Source organism: Moschus berezovskii, chromosome 22 (genome assembly GCF_049115385.1).
Source record: "Moschus berezovskii isolate FMDL1 chromosome 22, NW_MosBer_1.0, whole genome shotgun sequence".
In the NCBI taxonomy this organism is placed as follows: Eukaryota; Metazoa; Chordata; class Mammalia; order Artiodactyla; family Moschidae; genus Moschus; species Moschus berezovskii.
Genome location: NC_142481.1, coordinates 56,524,275 through 56,543,833, shown reverse-complemented (window position 1 = coordinate 56,543,833; position 19,559 = coordinate 56,524,275). Strand labels below are relative to the sequence as shown.

General features: G+C 50.3%; 1 protein-coding gene across 1 annotated transcript in view; it reads right to left on the bottom strand.

The window, feature by feature from the left end:
• CDYL2 (chromodomain Y like 2) overlaps positions 1–19,559 on the bottom strand; it is a 176,529-nt gene that overhangs the window by 38,292 nt on the left and 118,678 nt on the right. The window lies entirely within an intron of this gene.

Here is a 19,559-nt window from a genome sequence, read left to right as displayed (position 1 = left end):
GAATGAGTGACGGGTAAGTTTTCGGGGAGGACAGAGGGTAAAGGTCTAGGGAAAGCCACAGAGGACTGGACGGATGAGGGACAGACTGCTGGACACGACTGTGTGCCGCATCAGCCACTCTGGGCAGGGCTCGGCATGCATGTCCGCATTCTCCACCAGGAACATGGCAAACCCCAGCCCCGGAGAGCACCAAGCTCCCTCCAGAGAGCAAGAAGGGAAGGAGTTCAGACAGGGGTGCGTCTTCTGTGCTGGCTTCACACTTAACTCTTACTTGGGATCTAGGGCAGCTCTAGAGAGTCCCTTGACAGCAAGAAGATCAAACCAGTCAATCCTAAAGAAGATCAGTCCTGAATATTCATTGGAAGGACTGATGCTGAAGCTCCAAAACTTGCACACCTGATGCGAAGAGTCGACTCACTGGAAAAGACCCTGATGCTGGGAAAGACTGAAGGTAGGAAGAGGAGGGGATGACAGAGGACAAGATGGTTGGATGGCATCCAACTCAATGGACATGAGTTTGAGCAAACTCAGAGAGATAGAAAAGGACAGGGAAGTCATGTCCCTCCCTGCAGTCCATGGGATCACAGAGTCAGACACGACTTAGTGACTGAACAACAATAAGGGCAGTCCTTAGATTATCATGGGCAACTGGGCTCAGAGCCACCTACATCCGCCAGAAGGAGTCTGAGAGGGCTCCTTCCACGATCAGTCCAGCATCATCCTCAAAGTCCTTTCTCTCGATGGCCCACTGTTAACACAACATCCTATTTTGTTGAATGCTTATTATGTGATCCATGTTACCTGATCCTACAAGGCATCGTTTCATCCACATTTCACAGGTGAGAAAAGCAAATCCCAAGGTCATGCCCCTGGGAAGGCCAGAATACAGTTCAAACATGATGCCTGACTCAAGCAACAAAACTCGGATGCCTAAAACTGGTCCTGGGCCCTCCTGCTGGTGGCTGGTTCTGAGGGACCTTCTGCATTTTTTCCCCGAGAGACCACTGAACAATGTCAAAAGGAAAATCTGGTGCTGCACCTGGCTCCAGTGTCCCGTGGAGCTGTTTCCAAGCTGAGCTCATTTTGCTGCATCCTCATCATCTCTGCACCCACCTGATGTCTCCACCTGACAGCAGGTCCTTCAGGGAAAAGCCAGAGAGCCACTCACTTGCTCAGGATGGAGCACAGTGCCTGGACGGCAGCCGTGGTCATCAAGAAAATGGAGGAGTGAAAAACAAACCACGGAAACTAACCGGAGCAGCCTCCTTGCACCACGTGCCAACCTCCTATTCAACACTCTCCGTTTTGAGACACGTTTCCCGTTCATTTCTCAATGCGTTGGTCATACTTCCAGACCTTGGTATGAGTCTCATGCATGGAAAAAACAATGATTTCCTGAAACTAGGCTGCTCTCACACCTCAATGACTAACTTGTACTTAATCACACTTGGCCCTTCTGCTTCACGACAGCCGGGCGAGACCTCACCTCTCAGAGATGCCCGAGGAAAAGAATACGGTGTGAGTGCTATGAAGTTTCCTCCCCTTGTGAAGAAAATAGTAGCACCTTCTTGGGGTGTGAGCCATCAGGACACAGAAGGTAGGCGTCTCCAGGCCAGAGACACTCTTTCCCAGAACGCACTTCCCCCTGTGCCCTCCTGGTAAAAGTCTCATCCTCAACACGGCTCTTCTGGGACCTGCTCTCTAATTCTTCCAGAGCAGTTCATCCCTCGCCTAGAGGCTGCTGGCACATCCTTTTCCTTTTTTTTAAAGTCTTTACTGCCCCTCCCTTCGTTCATTCAGCATGCAATTAATCAATGTCCAGGACAAACCTGGCTCCTAGGACACACTGATGGGCAGAAACAGATGGAGCCTGTGCTTAAGAACTTACAGTCTGGGGACTTCCCTGGTGGTCTAGTGGATAAAGACTCCGCACTCCTGATGTGGGGGGCCTGGGTTCGATCACTGGTCAGGAAACTAGATCCCACGTGGCACAACTAAGAGTTTTCATGCTGCAACTAAAGATCCTTCATGATGAGGCATAGCCAAATAAATAAATACATATTAAATAAGAACTTACAGTCCGATTCAACGCTGTCCAAGAGAACCCCCTGCAATGCTGGAACTGTTTGCTATCTGCACAGCCACGTGGGGCTATTGAAATTTAAAAACAAACAAACAAACTTCTGTCTAATTTTAATGAACTGAAATCTAACATTAGCCACATGAGGCTGGTAGTGCCATGCTGTACAATGTAGGTAATCACGCTGTGGGAGAATTACCTTGTGTGCCTGGCAAACCCTGACATAGCACAGGCACATCTGGGTCCCTCTTCACCCACACACAGATTCTTCAAGGCAAGGGCCGTGCCGGCCATTCCTGTGTCTTTAGACCACAGTGGTGAAGAATCCACCCGCCTGTGAAGGAGAGGCAAGAGGTGAGGCTTCGATCCCTGGGTCGGGAAGATCCGCTGGAGGAGGAAACAGCAACCCGCTCCAGTATGCTTGCCTGGAGAGTCCCATGGACAGAGGGGCCTGGCGGGGCTACAGTCCATGGGGTCATAAAGAGTCGGACACGACTGAGCAGGCGCAAGTGGCTCCGTCATGCTGAACAAATGAGTGGGTGCATAAATGAGCACGTGCCACACACAGCGGAGGCCTAGAGACGTTTCTGTCTCCTGACCCGAACCAGGAGAGCGAGAGGCTGGAGAGCAGGAGAGGACACGGTGAGGGGCTGACCCATCCCCACCACGGAGGGCGCGAGTGTGAGGCCTTCCCCCCGGCTCCTTTTCTCCCAGCATCCTGCTCACCATCACCATCTCCCGGGAAGCAGACACCACTCACAGAGGCGAGGGAGGCCTGCGAGCAGCCGGAGGGCGCTGCAGCCCAGAGCGCCGTGGCTGCAAGCTGCGGAGCGGGCTGGGCGAAGGGGAGGCTTAAAATAGACAAGAGAGAAGACTCATCAGTTCAGCAGTCGAGGGAAACCGTCCTTTGTTGACGGCGGGGTGAGGGCTTTCCAGCTGCAGTTCTTAGAAGAGAAAGTGATAGTTCTTACACTTGAAAACCGTTTCCTGGTCTGTGGCTGACACACCAAAGATCCCCAAAGCGTGGCCGGGTCTGAGGGCGCGCTGGGAGGGGAAGTACAGGGTGCAGAGCTAACACCCCCGGTCCTCTTCTGTCTCAGCCGGGGAGGAATGAGCTGCTGCCTGCTGGGGGCCAGGGGTTTGGAGGCGGGCAGGCTATGGGAGTTGGCGGTGGTGCTGAAGTTGAAAACACCCTCCAATCACCCCATCCTCTCATATCGAAGAGTCCAAAGAGCCCAACATACAGTCAATACTTGTACAGTCGTTTCGCAGCTGGTCCTCATCCCAGCCCCTAATCGTCACCGTGGACAGAACCCCTGATCTCAGGGCTGACTTCAACAGCAAAGCTCAAGTTTATGCTGCTGCTGCTGCTGAGTCACTTCAGTCATGTCCGACTCTGTGCGACCCCATAGACGGCAGCCCACCAGGCTACCCCATCCCTGGGATTCTCCAAGCTCAAGTTTATAGGTACATTAAAAAAAAAGAAGCTTCCTTTAGGCAGTATGCTAAGTGACACAAGTCAAAGATAGATACTGTATGATATTGTTTACCCTGTGAAAAATAAAAAAATAAAACAACAAAATACAACAAACAACAACAAAAAAAAAACCCCAGCAGACACACAGACACAAAGAGCAAATTAATGGTTACCAGTGCAGAGGGGAGAGGCAGTAGTGGGTGGGGGTAGGAGAGGTATAAAAATTACTGCGTATAAGACAGGCTCTAGGATGTATGGTACAACATGGGGAATATAGCCAATATTCTGCAATAACTGTAAACGGACTGTCACATTTAAAATTGCATTAACAAATAACCAAATTTTTAAAAAAATCTTCTTTAACCTCGTTAGCCATCATCTGGCATGTTATAATCATGCATGATAAAATAAATACACTAGGAATTTCAAGAAAGCTTAAGGCTCCCAGGTTACTTCAAACTATTGAGAGTGATGGGCATATATCTTACTATGTCTGTTGTCAGTTCTAAATGTTTTTAACAGCAGAGCATGAATTCAAAATGCAGAATAACCTGATGAAAAGGAAATTTTTTCTAGAGGTGAAATCGCATCTCCTGTGTTAAACACCCCATGGCCATGGTGATGCTCAAATATTTGACCAGAGTCCTGGCACCCAGAGAAGGATACCCTATTCGGCTATACCCAATAGCTGAATTTGCTACTGAATTCAGCCCGATGGTCTCCAAAGCAGAAAATGACTCCACTGGAAAGCCGCTTTCTCTTCTGTTCTTGTCACCCCTCCGCTCACAAACTCTACCTTCTGGCCTCACTCTAGTTTCCAACCTCAGCTCCCACCCCCAACCCTTGAACACCCCAAGCTCCAGGACAATGTCAAGTTTCCTGCTTCCAGGCCACCTTCAGGTGTCCCCCAGCCCCGAATGCCACTTCCGTCCACCTTCACACCTGGAGTCCTCGGGGCCACCTGAGGCAGCTGACTTCCTCCCAGGAACAGCCACTCCCTGGGGGGCCCCACAGCAGTCTGTCTAGGCCCTTCCTGAGCGCTCGGCACACTCCACTTTGTGGCTGGCCACTTGGGAGCATCTGATTCCTTAATTAGTTTAATGAGTTATTTTGAAGTCCAGGCTTGTCATCGCTAATCCCCAGTTCCCAGCACACAGTGGGCATAAAATAAACGTCTCTTTAACTGGTTGTAGAAAAAATGATGGTATCGGAAGGCTAAGGGATGGGTTTTCAACAAAGAAGTATTCTCTGTGCTTACAGACGACCCCACCCCTCAGGAAGTTGAAGAGCTGAAGTTAAGAACATGGGTCTGGAACAAGAAAAACTAAAATATAAAATTTTACAGTTTTTAAAATAAACAATAACACAAAATAACAAACATTATTTTTTAAAGAAAGCAACAAAAAATAAATTTAAAAAATTAAAAATAAAAAAAAAGAACATGGGTCTGGAGCCTGACCCACTGGATCTGAATCTTGGGGCAGCCACCTTCTGATGGATCAGTTACTTCTCCACATACCTCAGTTTCCTTATCTGTAAAGGATTCTTTACCAGCTGAGCCACCAGGGAAGCCCTATCTGTAAAAGCAGGAGAGAAACAGACCACCCTCTACCCAGATTAAATTAGTCACTACATATTACGCTGCTTAGAACCGGGCACGGTGCACGGCATGGGCTCAACAAACACACACTGGGTATTTCTGGCACGGTACGGAAGCTGGCCCTGACGCTGCGAAGGACTGAAGGCAAAAGGGGAGCAGGGTGAGAAGGCCAGATAGCATCGCCGGCTCCGCGGGCATGAATGTGAGCAAACTCTGGGAGACAGTGGAGGACAGCAAAGCCTGTCGTGGCAAAGAGTCGGACACGACTCAGCGACTGAACAACAAGGGAAATTGCCGATTTGTCTTTCCCCCATCAGGTCGTTTTCTTCCCTCAACTGTGAGCATCTCATTCATCAATATACATGGAGAACAAGGCACAGAGTGACCCACTTCTAGGGACACAGTGAGGGCTTGTAGCAGCCACTAAACGGTGGATGAAGGAAGCATGGATCAAGTTGACTGATGATGTCGGAGATCACTGTTACCTATTTCCTACAAATCTTCTCAATAAAATGCAGTTCCTACTTGTCCAGAACATTCTCCCTTCTCCCCTTTGCCTGACTACACTCCACAGGTCCTTCAGGTCTCAGATTCGATGCTCTCCCACCTGGAAGACCCTCCTCTAGGCTCCTAACCCCGGTGGGCTCCTCACTCACTTGGAACACCCCCACATCCTATGCGCTGGCATGTTGAGCTGCTTCCTCGGGTTTTCCCATGAGAATGCGAGCTGGGTGAAGACAGCAACCATCTCACGCACAGCGTGGCCTTGGCACCCGATCCACGCCTGGCACACGCCGGGGCTCCTGCAGTCAGGTGCTTCCGTCTCACCACCAAGTGATGCTCAGAGCTGCTGGTGGGAAGCCAGGCCAGCAGTAAGATACCTTGCTTAGACTCTGGGGGCTCAGCATGGACCCACTTTCCCCCCATGTGGAGAAGCAGGAGAGGACGGAGAAAGGGGCAGAGGGTGGGGAAACCACAGAGCTAGTGTGCTGGAGAAGGAAGGACCCGGGATCACTGTCCCATGACGCAGGCAGAAGGGCTGACTCTGACCACCAACTACCAACTCTGAAGACACAAGTGACGGGGCCAGTCATCCCACCACTCAGAAGTAGGGCCTCTTGAGTTTGCCTGCTGGTTGACATGAACGGAATAGACATGAAGATCCTAGCATTGGCGAGCGAGCAACAGGGCACGTGGCGGCAGGGAAGAAAGCATGCCCCTGAGCAGAGGCAGAAACCCCATCGCAGGCCACGCGGTCTGAGAACAGAAGAAGAGATAGCAACACCCATGGCACTGAGCGTGCGGGCCCATCGCCTAATGCTCTGCAGGGGCTCTGTCGCCGCCCTGGACAGAGGCGGAGACTGCCAAGGCTCCAAAGCTGCAAGCACCCACCTAGAGTCACGGGCTCAACAAGAGGCAGTTTGCACTTGAACTCATGGACCCTGTGCCTCCAAAGCCCCTGCTCACTCGTTCTAGTGCCTTCCTCACCACTGCTGCCTCCAGAATGCACGGCAGGTTTAAAGGAGATATCCCAAAGTCCTTTCTGGAAACGGGACTCCGACTAAGAAGTCTGCTTGCATTTTCTCTGCCACAGCGAAGGACTACACTAAACACAGAACATGTGACCCGAATGAAATGCACTCTGCCGTAAAAGAACACACAGAGCCCTTGATGGAGGACGGGCAGGGTCTGAGCCCTGGGGCTTCAATGAGAGCTGGGCGTCTACGTGAATATTAAGGGCGGAGAAAGAAGTGCAGCCAGTAGGGCTGCTGGCAGGTGGTGATGTGACCAACTGTCAAGCAAGATGCTGAAAGGGAACCCTTCAGCTGATGAAGAGAGCCCTGACAAAACATCAGCGGTCCTCTGGGCCACGCTGCGGGAGAGTGCTGTTGAGAGACGGGAGACAGCCCGGGACGGGAGGTGCCGCTGAGACGAGGGATGGGGCGCCTGACAGGCGGGCGAGGATTCACAGGGGCTCGGGCCCGCGGCCCCCAGCAGAAGAGGCTCCCCGCTTCTCTCTGCTCCGCTCGTGCAGTCACTCCCTCATTTGGCAGGTATTTCTGAAGCACCTCCGAGGTGCTGAGCAGTGCTCGGTGCTGGATCTACAAGGGGGAGCGAAACCAGAGCCCATCGGTGCTCTCTGGAGCTGACAGCCCAGGGAGGGAGGCAGAGGCCGTCTGAGAAGTGGGGCTGTGACTGTGACAAGCCGAGGTCCATGCCGTCAGTGAGGAAATGCGGGTCCAGGTGTGCAAGCAGACAGGAAGCTCACCTACTCGGGGAGTCACAGGGAGCGTCTGTGGAGGGCTGCCGTTGAGCGGAGCCACTGAAGCATGAGCAGGCGGGTTAAACGCCCCCCTGAGGGCGGGCAGGGAGGGGCCCACGTGCACACGGCACACAGAGACCGCATGGGGAAGGAGGCAAGGCGAGCCTGACCGGGGAGGCTTTGCAGGCCTGCGGAGTGTGGGCTGCACAAAGGGATGCCTCGGTTCCTTCCAGAAATACTCCCAGATGCCCTCCCACTGCAGGCTCCAAGCCACCTGGTTCTTATGCAGCTTCAGCCTTCCCTGCAGGGTTGTCCAGAATCTTCTTTGTGCTGATCCTTGGCTTTATGCTTCTTTCTGGGGGTGCTGTCATCTTCTCCCACCAGCCCTGCCTTTTAATTCCACCTCATTCTATCAGACTCAGCTTGCATGGCACCTCCTCCAAGAAGCCCTCTCCTAACTCCTTCCCCAGGCTGGCTTTGGCGCCCCTGCTTGTAACTCCCTCGGTATCTTCTGCGTCTCTCTCCATCATGCTTCGAGGGACTGCCACTCAACAGTTCCTGGTATACAGCAGTCACTCAGTGAGTACAGTTGAGTTAACAAATATAACAAGGGATTAGAGTATACAATATATAAAATGCTCTAAAAAAAAAAGCTTCCCAGGTGGCTCAGTGGGTAAAGAATCCATCTGCAATGCAAGAGATGCAAGAGACTTGGGTGCGATCCCTGGGTTGGGAAGATCCCCTGGAGGAGGGCAAGGCAGTCCACTCTAGTATTCTGGCCTGGAGAATCCCACACACAGAGGAGCCTGGAGGACTATAGCCCATGGGGTTGCAAAGAGTCAGACATGACTGAAGCGATTTAGCATGCACGCATGCAAGAGAAATGGGAAATGGGCAGAGGACTGAAATAACATAGCTAATATTTATCAAAAGTCTACCATGTGCCACCTAATATTCTAAAGGCTTTCTGTGAATGAGTTCCCTCATTCTTTACCACAACCCCATGAGGCATGATTACAGCTACATTTTATGAATGAAGCCTCTGGCCCAGAGAAGCTGAGCCATTTGCCTGAAGCCACGTGGCCGAGCGCCTGGTCCACCCACCCTACTGAGCGTCATCCCCTGCTCTGCTTGGCATGACAAGGCTCAGGCCCCTCCCAGGGGAGGAAGCACACGTGCTGGGAACGTGAGAAGACGCTCACCCTCATTTGTAGACTAAAATCAGCACCACAGAGCTTGGAAAAGCGTGACAAATACTGACAACAGCCAGAGCTGGCGAGGGTGTGTGTCTCTGGAAGCCGCCTGGACGCCCATCATAGAGAGGCCAGCTAAGTCCCTGCAAGCCGTGAAAGCCCGGGCAGCCAGAAAGGGGAAGTACATCCACTCCCTGACACAGATGGAGTTTCAGATTTAAAACACAGCGTTCTCACCACCTCCAGTCTCTACCCAGATGCCACCTTCTCAGTGAGGCCCCGGCTCCTGACGTGTGCGCACGCCCACAGAGGTGGGACTATCCTTGTGCATCATCTCTTCAACAGGTCTTTGAGCAAACAGAACGTTTTCACACATGCAACATATAATGTGTAATAAATATAAATAAATATACATACAAGTTGCATGAGCTGAGAGAGTAGTCCAGAATGATCCATAGGGAAATGTGAACATCAGTCACCTCTAAATAGAATTCAGGGGGAAAAAAGAAGGAGGGAACTTGAACGTTTAAAACGCTTACACTTTCCATAGTGTTTAAATTTTTTTAACTAAGTTACTTTTTAACTTTAAGAAGGAAGGGAGGGAGGGAGGGAAGGAGGGAGGAAGGAAAGAAGTCTGGGGGTGGGAAAGGGAGGGGACATTTTGGGGACCGCAATTAGACAGGCCTCCATCCCGGACCGTTTCTGTCTCGTGAAAACCACCCGAAACAGCAGTGACGGAATCAATTTTCTGAAAGATATAAATACTCACAAGAAAAAGAGCAAAGGACAAGAGTGGATACTGCTTTTCACCACGTGTATGGGAAACGGGACAAGGCAGGGCCGAGGTCATGCCCTAAAGTTTCCGCCAAGTGCCTGAGAGGGGGTGGCCCAGTCGGGGGCCACCCCTCCAAAGCCCTTACAGCTCAGGACGTCCAGGTGCCAAGGACCATGGAGAGCGGCCCTGCCCAGCCGCGGACTCCAGAGGGTGCGGGGAGCCCGGAACTGAGTCAGAACTGCAGGAGGCCACCTGAGACTGGGCATCTGGGCTGAGTGCACTGGGGAGGGTGCCGGGCTGGGCAGCCAGAAGTGGACGCGTGACCGCAGAGGAGGGTGCTCACAGTTCCCTTCTTCACTTCTACTGCTGACATATAAGCCAGGAGAGATTTTGCTATTTTGGTGTTTTCTGACAGTTCATCCATAATACAGGATCAGAAAGTCATCAGGAAACCCTAAATCAGAAAAGTAGGATCAGTCCTTCCATTCATGACCCCTCCCAAAGCAACTGGTCCTGTAATTATAACTAGGGTTGGGCCCCCAAGTATCCCAGCATTTCCTGCCCTGGCCCTGCCAGCCTTCAGAAGTCTCCCTGAGTCTTCCCCTCAACACAAGCCCAACTCCTCCCCAGCCTGCCACCCCTCTGTATGTGTCTACCTTCTCCCCAGGTTCAAAGACAAGAGCAGACAAGCCCAAAGACTCAATGAGCATGTGCAGAAAAGACTCAGCCTCAGTGATGAGTTAAGAAATGCAAATCAGAGAGACACTGAAGTTCCTCTTTTTTGTTCCCACAAATAATGCTGACAAGACAATGGCAAAACTAAAACTCATTACCTCGCTGGTTACTTTGTTTGCTGGGGAGAGGGGCAAAATCACCAGTACAATCCTAGAATAAATGCCTCTGGGAATTTATTCTAAGAAAACAATTCAGAAATAAAACAAGCCAAAACCAAAGAAGTTTTCAGTTCAGTTGCTCAGTCATGTCTTGACTCTTTGCGACTCCATGGAAGTTTAGACCCAACCTGTATCTAATGACGGGAGACTAGGTCAAATGTACGTTTTCTTATATATATAAAATTATAAACATGAAGACCTGCCCAATATGGAAATAGGCATATGCTATGTTGAGTAGAAAAATCAAGATGCAAATGTTGTCATACAAAGTGTTTTCCATACACACAGACACAAATACAGACACACATGGATGCGTGCGTGCATGCACATACACACACACGAGCAGAACAGGCTTTTCCCCACTGTGTGACTATGGTCTGGGAAGAAAGCTAGATATCACACAGCAAGACACTGTGAGAGAGTGGTTTTTAAAAGCCCTGAATCTCAAAAGTAAAAAGCTGGGTCAGGGGACTTCCCTCGTAGTCCAGTGACTAAGATCACACACTCCAAGGCAGGGGTCCCCAGTTCAGTCCCCAGTCAGAGAACTGGATCGCATGTGCTGCAGCCAAGACTTCACAGGCCGCAATTAAAAGACTCCGTGCACCGCAGCTAAAACCCAAAGCAGCCAAATAAATAAATGTTAAAAAAAAAAAAAGCAAAAAGTGGGGGTCAGAATTCTGACTCTGGCATGTTACCCTCTGGGGAGTCCTAACTTCTTAAAGGCTCAGTCTCCTCACCTGCAAACTAGAGATGAAAAAGACAACCTGCTTCACAGAGTTGTCAGGACTGGCTGAACTATTGCATGTACAGTCATCACACCCAACTCACAGCAAGGACGTCTTAAGTATCTGTTACTGATGCCGCTGCTGTTATCGTTATCACTAGTCAGGTTCCAGGCTTTGGAGGGCTTGAGTCAGCTCCTCTCCAATAAACACGGATGTGAGACGTGCCACGTGGAGAGGCGTCGTGGAATTTGGAAAGCGACTCCTGTCCTGTGGGAGCCGCAGCTGGCCTTCCATCTCTAAAATCAACAAGGAAACTTAAGCCGAGTTCAATGCCCGCCAGTTGTTCACAAGTCCACACCAAGCAGATGATTCCATTTACACGTACTGTCTAACCCAGAGGACAAAAGTCACGCTTCCTCGTTACCAGCTGGCTTCTGCCCATACAGGAGTATAAACCCACGTGTCTCAACAGTCTTCCCTCCAGACTCTCCTGTGTGTGAGTGGTCTGCTGGATAACGCACCCCCAAAGATGTCCCCATCCTCATGCCCAGAACCCCGGGATACGTGACCTGATGTCGCAAAAGGAACTTTGTCAGAGGAGACCGTCCTAGATCACACAGGACAGACCCGATATCACCACAAGGGTCCTCATGAGAGAGAGGTGGGAGAGACAGAGAAGGAGACGTGACAGCAGAAGCAGAGGTCAGGGAGATGCGGGGCCACGAGCCAAGGAATTCGGGCGACCTCTGGAAACTGAAGAAGACAAGAAAACCGGTCCTCCCCGAGAGCCCCCTAGGAACACGGCCCTGCCAATTCGCTGCAGACTTCGGATGTCCAGGACCCCAAGAGTGTAAATGTGTGTTGCTTTAAACCACTCAGCGTGTTGTAGCAGCCACAGGAAAATCATACGGGCTGTTGATCCACTCAGAGCGCCTGCATTTCGTAGGTGGGATCTGGGGTCTGGGAGTCGCACTGCAGCTGCACTGCAGCGCCACCTGGACATGCCTGAGAGGTATGCTTCAGCCTCAGTTTCCTGGGGTGGGAAAGGGGGACGTCTCTGTAGACAGCACTCAGGGCTCCCCAGCACGTGGTCCGCACTAGCCGTTTTGAGTTACACACTATAAAATTCACCCATCCAAAGTATACAATTCAGTGATTCCGAAGTTCACGGGGTCGCAAAGAGTCGGACACGACTAAGCAACTGAACTGAACTGAAGTTCACTTGCTGAGTTGTACAACCATCACTACAATCGAATTTGAGAACATGTGGATCACCCCGAAAAGAAGCACTGTACCCATCAGCAGGCATTTCCCCTTCCTTTCATTCCCTCAGCCTCTGGCCACCACTAATGTGCTTTCTGTCTCTATAGATTTGCCTGTTCTGGACCTATCAAAGAGAGTCCTACAGTAAGTGGTCTTCTGTGACTGGCTTCTCTCACTTAGCCTCGTGTTCTCAAGAGTCTTCCACATTGTAGCCTGTGTCAGCGCTTCATTCCCTTTTATGACTGAATAACATTTCATTGTCTGAATATAAAAAGTTGTGTTTACCCTTTCATCAGTTGATGGACACTGTTAACTTTCATTTTCTGCCAATTCTTCTAGCCCTGAAATGAACTTTGATAATTAAGGGAATTCCATAGAAGAGCTGCGAGTATGTATGTGTGTGTCTTTTACTATAAAGAATAGAGGTTTAAAAAAAAAGAGAGCGACATAAATGAGCTTATTTACAAAACAGAAACAGACTTACAGAGTTCAAAGACAAACTTATGGTTACCAAAGGGGAAACGTGGAGGGAAGGAGTAAATTAGGAGCCTGGGATTAACAAACACACACCACTATATGTAAAACAGATAACCAACAAGGACCTACTGAATAGCATAGGGAACTGTATTCAATATTCTGTAACAACCTACATGGGAGAAGAACCTGAAAAAGAATGAATATATGTATATGTGTAACTGAATCACTCAGCTGTATACCTGACACTAACACAACATGGCAAATCAACTAAACTCCAATAAAATTTAAAAAAAAATCAAGCTTAGTGGAAAATCCTCGTGCAGGACTGACAATTCCATCCCCCTGGAATGCTGAGCCAGCATCTTTGGAACCACTGAAGATGTCTCATAGGAAGGCCCAGGGATGCTGGCCAGAACACTGCCCTAGGACCCTGGGGAAGCTTGCTGGTTAGAACCTAAATCCCTGGAATGCCTTTTTGTAAAAACGGGTCACAGACCTCTGAGGGCTTCAGCATCGCCAGACCTGGCACTAACGCCTGACCCCGCCCCTCCTACTGGCACTCCATGTCTCCTCCCCTCCAAGCCTCAGTTTCCCCATCTTTAAGCAAGGCTGATCATAGCTAAGCTTGTTATGTTGCTGTGTTGTCCAGTTGCTAAGTCAGGGAGCCAATGAGGAGATTAAATGACAGGCACTTATCAAATACAAATGGTGAGGCTTCTGCTACCGCAGAGCCCAGCACTGCATCATCAGGATGGTCTTTGTAGGGCCAGCTGCGGGGTGGGTGGAGCTGGAGCCCTGGTCCCTGGGAGTCTACCCAGTGAGGGGGGAGACTAGCTTTTCATCAACATACCACTGTTTTGAGACCCTCTGCAGACAAGGTGCCCCTCACAGCTTGTGCCTGGTGGGGCAGCAGGGGACTTCCACTCCCCACCCCACCCTCTTTGGTTCACCACTGATAGATAGGACTTTGAAACAATTCCTAAGGACTCTTTTTTGAGGTGGTTCAGAGAGGAAAACAATATCTGAGCTGGCAATGAAAGTGATTAACCGATTTCCAAGTCTTGACAGCGGTCAAGATTTCATCAGTCTCTGGATGCCAAAATCAAATCCGGGATTGGGGAGCCAACCGGGAGAGTCAATTTTCCCCTTGGATCTGCCGTGGGTCAAGCTGACAGTCAGATTTTCCATCACAGTCAGGCACTTTCCACTCAGAGGCAGTGGCCAAGTTGGACAAGTCTGCACACATTACCCATAAAAGGGTTTTAAGTTCATTCATTCTCTCACTTGCCACGCTTTGAAAGACAAAACGTAAGAATCCCTTAGGCTCTGGTGGCTGCTATACGTCTGGAAAATGACCCACTTCTGTAAAAACAACAAGGCTGGTCGAAGTCTGCTAGTCTGGGAGTGGGTGTCTGAAGTGTGTTAAAGGAACAGCTGTGCCCAGGAAAACGGATACCTGCCTTCACCAGAGGCACCGTGTGGACACCCTCTTCAGACTTCCTGTGATTCACCGAGATGGCTCGGGGCCACAGCCTCTGACACTCAGGACCTCTTCCAGGGACAAGCTGGGCACCTCCAGAAGCAGTGGTGATTCTAAAGGTCATGAACTGGGGTCGAGTTCAGAGCATGGAGTGAGGACTTTCTGGAACAGTCACAATTTTGAGGAAGCATCCGGGAACAGTAGCAAGCCCAGGGTGGGGGCGTTATTCAGGACTTTCATCACTATATCCTTAAGTGAAACTGACCTCTAATTTTCCTCATTCCTCCCTTCCTTGTCTGGTTTGGAAACCCAGGTTATGCCGGCCTCATCAAAGGAGCTGGGGTGTTTCCTCTTTCTCTGTTTTCTCTGCAACCATTTGGGTATGAGAAAGATGCTTCTGTTCTAGAATACTGGGTAGGCTTGCCTGTAAAACCACCTGAGTCCTGTGTGCCTTCTTCTCTCTTTTTGTAAGGGACATGGAATTTAATACTGGAATTTAAAAGCCATTGCCCTTATTTAGGTTTTCTAGTCATCGGTGTCTGTTTGCTTAAGTTGTATCTTTTTTAAGAAATTGACCACTTGCTCCTGGGTTTGAAATTGAATGTTGTTGCTGTTGTTGCCCTTTAGTTGCTAAGTCATGTCCAGTTCTTTGCGACCCCATGCACTGTAGCCCATCAGGCTCCTCTGTCCACAGGCTTTCCCAGGCAAGAATACTGGAGTGAGTTGCCATTTCCTTCCCCAGGGGATCTTCTTGACTCAGCGATCAAACCCACCTCTCAGGCATTGGCCGGTGGACTCTTCACAGCTGAACTACCAGGGAAGCTCTTCAAATTGAATGGCACATAGTTAACCTCAGTTTCTTAGGCTTAGAAGGATTACATCCATCCATCAATAAACAACAAGGATGAGTCCAAGTGGCTTCTGCCCTACCAACATTCCAGGGCCCCCCAGTCAGGGCGTATTTTTATCAGAGATCAGGAACTGCCTTGTACTGCCTGGAAGCCAGCTGAGCAGTGATCTAGGGACTAGCTCTGGAGTCAGCCTGCTTGGATTTCTCTCCTAGTGCCAACCTGAGCACTTGTAACCTCAGTCTCCTCCTCCAAAAAAAGGGTAGATTAACAACAGCTGCCACGTAGGGCTGCTGTGAGGATTACAGAAAGGACTCCGTATACTCCAAGGCCTGAGACTTAATAACTTTGTTTCACAAACTTTCATCTCATGAATTCTCATGAAGGCAAACGAGGTCCAGAGCAAAAGTGCTTCAGCTCTCCCCGGTACCACCAGCTGGCGTTCCCAGTCATCTCGGTGCTTACTCGTCCAGACCAGTGGTTCTGAGAGCAGGTTCCCTGAGCCAGCCGCAGCATCCATGAGCTTGCTAGAAATGCAGAATCTCGGGCTCTCTGCCACAGCTGCTAAGTCAATAGGGGTAGGCGCCTTAATCATGTTTTAACGCACCCTCCAGTGGATTCTGATGCCAGCTCCACATCTGAGAGCCCAAGGTTCTTGAAAGTCATCGGGCATGTCCCCTGTTTGTGCTTAGTTCTGAAGTGCTTTTAAAGCACAGTTACTCCATGAGGATCAATAAAAGGAAAAACGATAATCGTGGTGAGAGAGTGAGTACGGAGAATAAACAAACACGATAGAACTGAAAGCTGAGATAATTTTACAAGATCAATGAAGAAGAGACGGCAAGTGTTGTGCGTTTGTGTGGGATGACTCATTCAATGATGGGAACAGTTCTAAAAACACTGAATCAGGCGGCGTCTGAGACGCAGCGCCTATGCTCCAGAAGATAGTCATCAGGACGCAAGCACGGTGATCCCCAAAATTCAGAGAAACATGAACACGGGGCCACAGGGTCAGCATCGACAGTGAAAACTCATTGGCTTCACGGAAATTTGGGAAACACCAGGCACCTGTGTGTTGTGCTTGGGGCTGAGTTGGCTCTGAGTCAGGGATGTGTCCTCAGGTTAAAGGCTCTTCTGAATCTGTCAAGTATTAATGCTTTGGGCTTCCCTGGTGGCTTAGGTGGTAAAGAATCTGCCTGCAATGCAGGAGACTGGGGTTCAATCCCTGAGTCTGGAAGATTCCCTGGAGAAGGGGATTGCTACCCACTCCAGTATTCCTGCCTGGAAAAGCCTGGCAAGGAGGAAGAGCCTGGTAGGCTACAGTCCATGGAGTCTCAAAGATCAGATACAACTGATGCTTTGACTTATTTTGATGAAACTGTGCTAACCAATTCTGGACCAGACTACAGGGGGAATTCACTAATCCAACAGCTTTTCCCTATGGATGAAACAGGTTTGTTTTAGAAAAAAAGGGAGAGAGATGCCTGGTAGAGAGTGTATAAGCAAGGACGAGAAGTTATTTCAGGTTTTAAACCATTAAAGAACTAAATCACATTCCTACTTACAAGCTTAAAATTCAAGGAGTAATTCTGAATCTACCAACAAAGGACGTGGACTATGAACCATTCATCACTACAACCAAACACTTCCATGAGAACTGCTGTATACACCATGGCTGTGAAAATTCAGCATTTAAAAGACACAATCCACACTCCACCCCCTGAGATTCATTGATGGGCGTAGAGACCATTTTTAACAAGCTCCCAAAGGGACACTGAGGCAGATGGTATCTGGACCACAGGGCCATTTGTCATTACGGGAAAAGAATCAGAAGCAAAAGCCATCCTTGGCCCGCATGCACTTCACAAACATTGCTGGGGAAAATGCTGTCTAAAACCAAAGCACCACCCGCTCGAGCCCCAATTTAGCACTTGTTCCCACAGCTCAGATCGGGGAAGTCAGCAGTAAATGAGTAACGTGTTACATAAGTTGCTTTTCTGTATGTAGAACCTTAATTCACCAAAGAGAAGTTGAAATCATATAAAAAGCAACAGCCCTCCCCCAAAACAAATGCTGGGAAAGCGTGGCCAGGATCTCCCCATCTTCTGCCAGGCAAATATGAGGCCCCTCTGTGCTGAAAACCCTGCAGCCTCCCCTTCGTGCCCCTGGGGTCCTGGGTCAGTGGTGGAGGTGATCAGAGAAGGCGGGGCTGGGGAAGAGAGAGAACATTCAGGGTCCACGTGGGCATGGACACTGGCTGTACCAAGGCTTCCCTCTGGCTGAAAACATACGTGAAATCATGTTTTGCTTGACTATACCTCTGACCCCTGGCTGGAAAGTTCTGGAACCACACAACCTCCTGTTTCGGGTCTTTTCCAAGAACTCCAAGCCTCGCATTTTCTCTCTCTGGCGAGGATTCTCAGTCTTTTCCTCTTCCCAGTTACTCCAAGACCTGGATATGATGCCATCTCTAACTAGAGTGTTAAAGGTTGACCAGGGCTTGGGCATTTATGACCCCACTGACCACCAAAGATGTCAACCCAGTTACGGGAAGGCACACCATCTGTGTAACAAATGTGCTATTCACCAGTGTGTCAGCCTCAGGAGTCTTCTCAACAACGGCCGAGAGACACCCAGTTTCAGCTTACTGGAGAGCAGGCTCAAAGTTTCAAAAGGCATAGCCCTCACCTATGTTTTTATTCCTTACCTCCAAGCACCTAGCATAGTGACCAACTTTTGCGAAGAACAGAAAAAAAGTACAGAATTGATTTAAAATGACAGCTGACGTGAAACGTAACTGCCACCCCATTTTACCACAGAGCAGGTCCCCAAAATGCAGGAAAGCCACCAGGAAGTGCTTGTTAAAGACCCACCTTCTGGGCTCCACCCCAGACTTAGGAAATCAGACTCTACGGGACCTGCCTTTTAAGAAAGTGCCAGGGAATCTTACACACATGACTTTGAGGACCACTGCCTTAGCCTTACGAGAACCTGAAGGACACCAATATTATCAGCTCAGCTCAGCTCAGTCGCTCAGTCGTGTCCGACTCTCCGTGACCCCATGAATTACAGCACGCCAGGCCTCCCTGTCCATCACCAACTCCCGGAGTACACTCAAACTCATGTCCACAGAGTCGGTGATGCCATCCAGCCATCTCATTCTCCTTCGTCCCCTTCTCCTCCCGCCCCCAACCTTTCCCAGCATCAGAGTCTTTTCCAGTGAGTCAACTCATCACATGAGGTGGCCAAAGTATTGCAGTTTCAGCTTTAGCATCAGTCCCTCCAATGAACATCCAGGATTGATCTCCTTTAGAATGGACTGGTTGGATCTCCTTGCAGTATAAGGGACTCTCAAGAGTCTTCTCCAACACCAATATTATAGGATGTGATTAAGCCAAAGGACCTTTTGGGTATACTCAAAACCAAACAAGAGAAAGGCAAGTGACTTCCTCCTCTCTATGCAGGCACGGGCCCGAGTGGAGTACGGAATGTTCAACACTGGGAATAAATAAGGCCAAGAAGAGATAAGAAACAAGAAAGGTCCAGAGAGGCACTCAGCATCAACAAGGCCACCAGTAAGGCCAGCAGACTTGTCCTCATCTGTCTCCCCTGGTGGCGGGGTACCGTGCCCCATCCTGAGTCAGGTGGTATTGACCAGACCGGAGGACGGAGTGCAGCTGGCAGCTACGCAGCCTCTGGAAAGCGGCGCTGAAGGAGAAGCAAGCCTTTATCACAGCCTCCACAGGCCTGGCGTCCCTCCACCCTGTGTCTGGCGGCTGGAGTCAGCATAGGGCCCCCCCAGTCCGCTCTCAGGGTGGCCCCCTCCAGAGCAGGGCAGGGGGCGGGGGGCTGCTACCAGCCAGGGCGCCAGTAGTCACCGCCAAGCCCCTGGGCCTCCAGCCGAGGAGCCGCCAAGGCTCCCCTGCCCAAGACAGGGAATCCCTCCGCTGCTGGCGACTGTCACGGGAACGTCAAACACTGGTGTTTGTGCCAGGCCTCATTCACACGAGCCCACTCCTCCCCGAGAGATGGATTTCTTAAAACAAACAGCTTTTCCATATGCTAGCAGGCAGAGTCATGTCAGCATCAGGGATCCCCAGACGGAAACGTGAGTCAATCTGGGGCAGAGACTGCTAAATCAATCCTGTTTGGGTGAAATTCCTCTCTGGAGAAACAGGGACCTCAAAAGCAGATTGCTCGGATTCCCCCCGGGGAGAGTCCCTGAGGAGGCTCTTCCCAGCCATGCACACCCTGAGTGCCCTGAACTCTGACATCACTATCCCTGTAACAAGGCACCCCATCCTTCCGGGAACTCTCCCAGCCCGCCCCACCTGCCTCCTGACGCCCTCTGCCCACACGCTCTCCAGTTCCACTGGGGCATCGGAGGGCCCTACTGTGCTGGGTGCAGGTTGTCCACACCCATCGCAGGATTTCCTGACATCCCAAGGCCTGGAGTCCTGGCGGCTAAAGAGAAAAATTCACCAC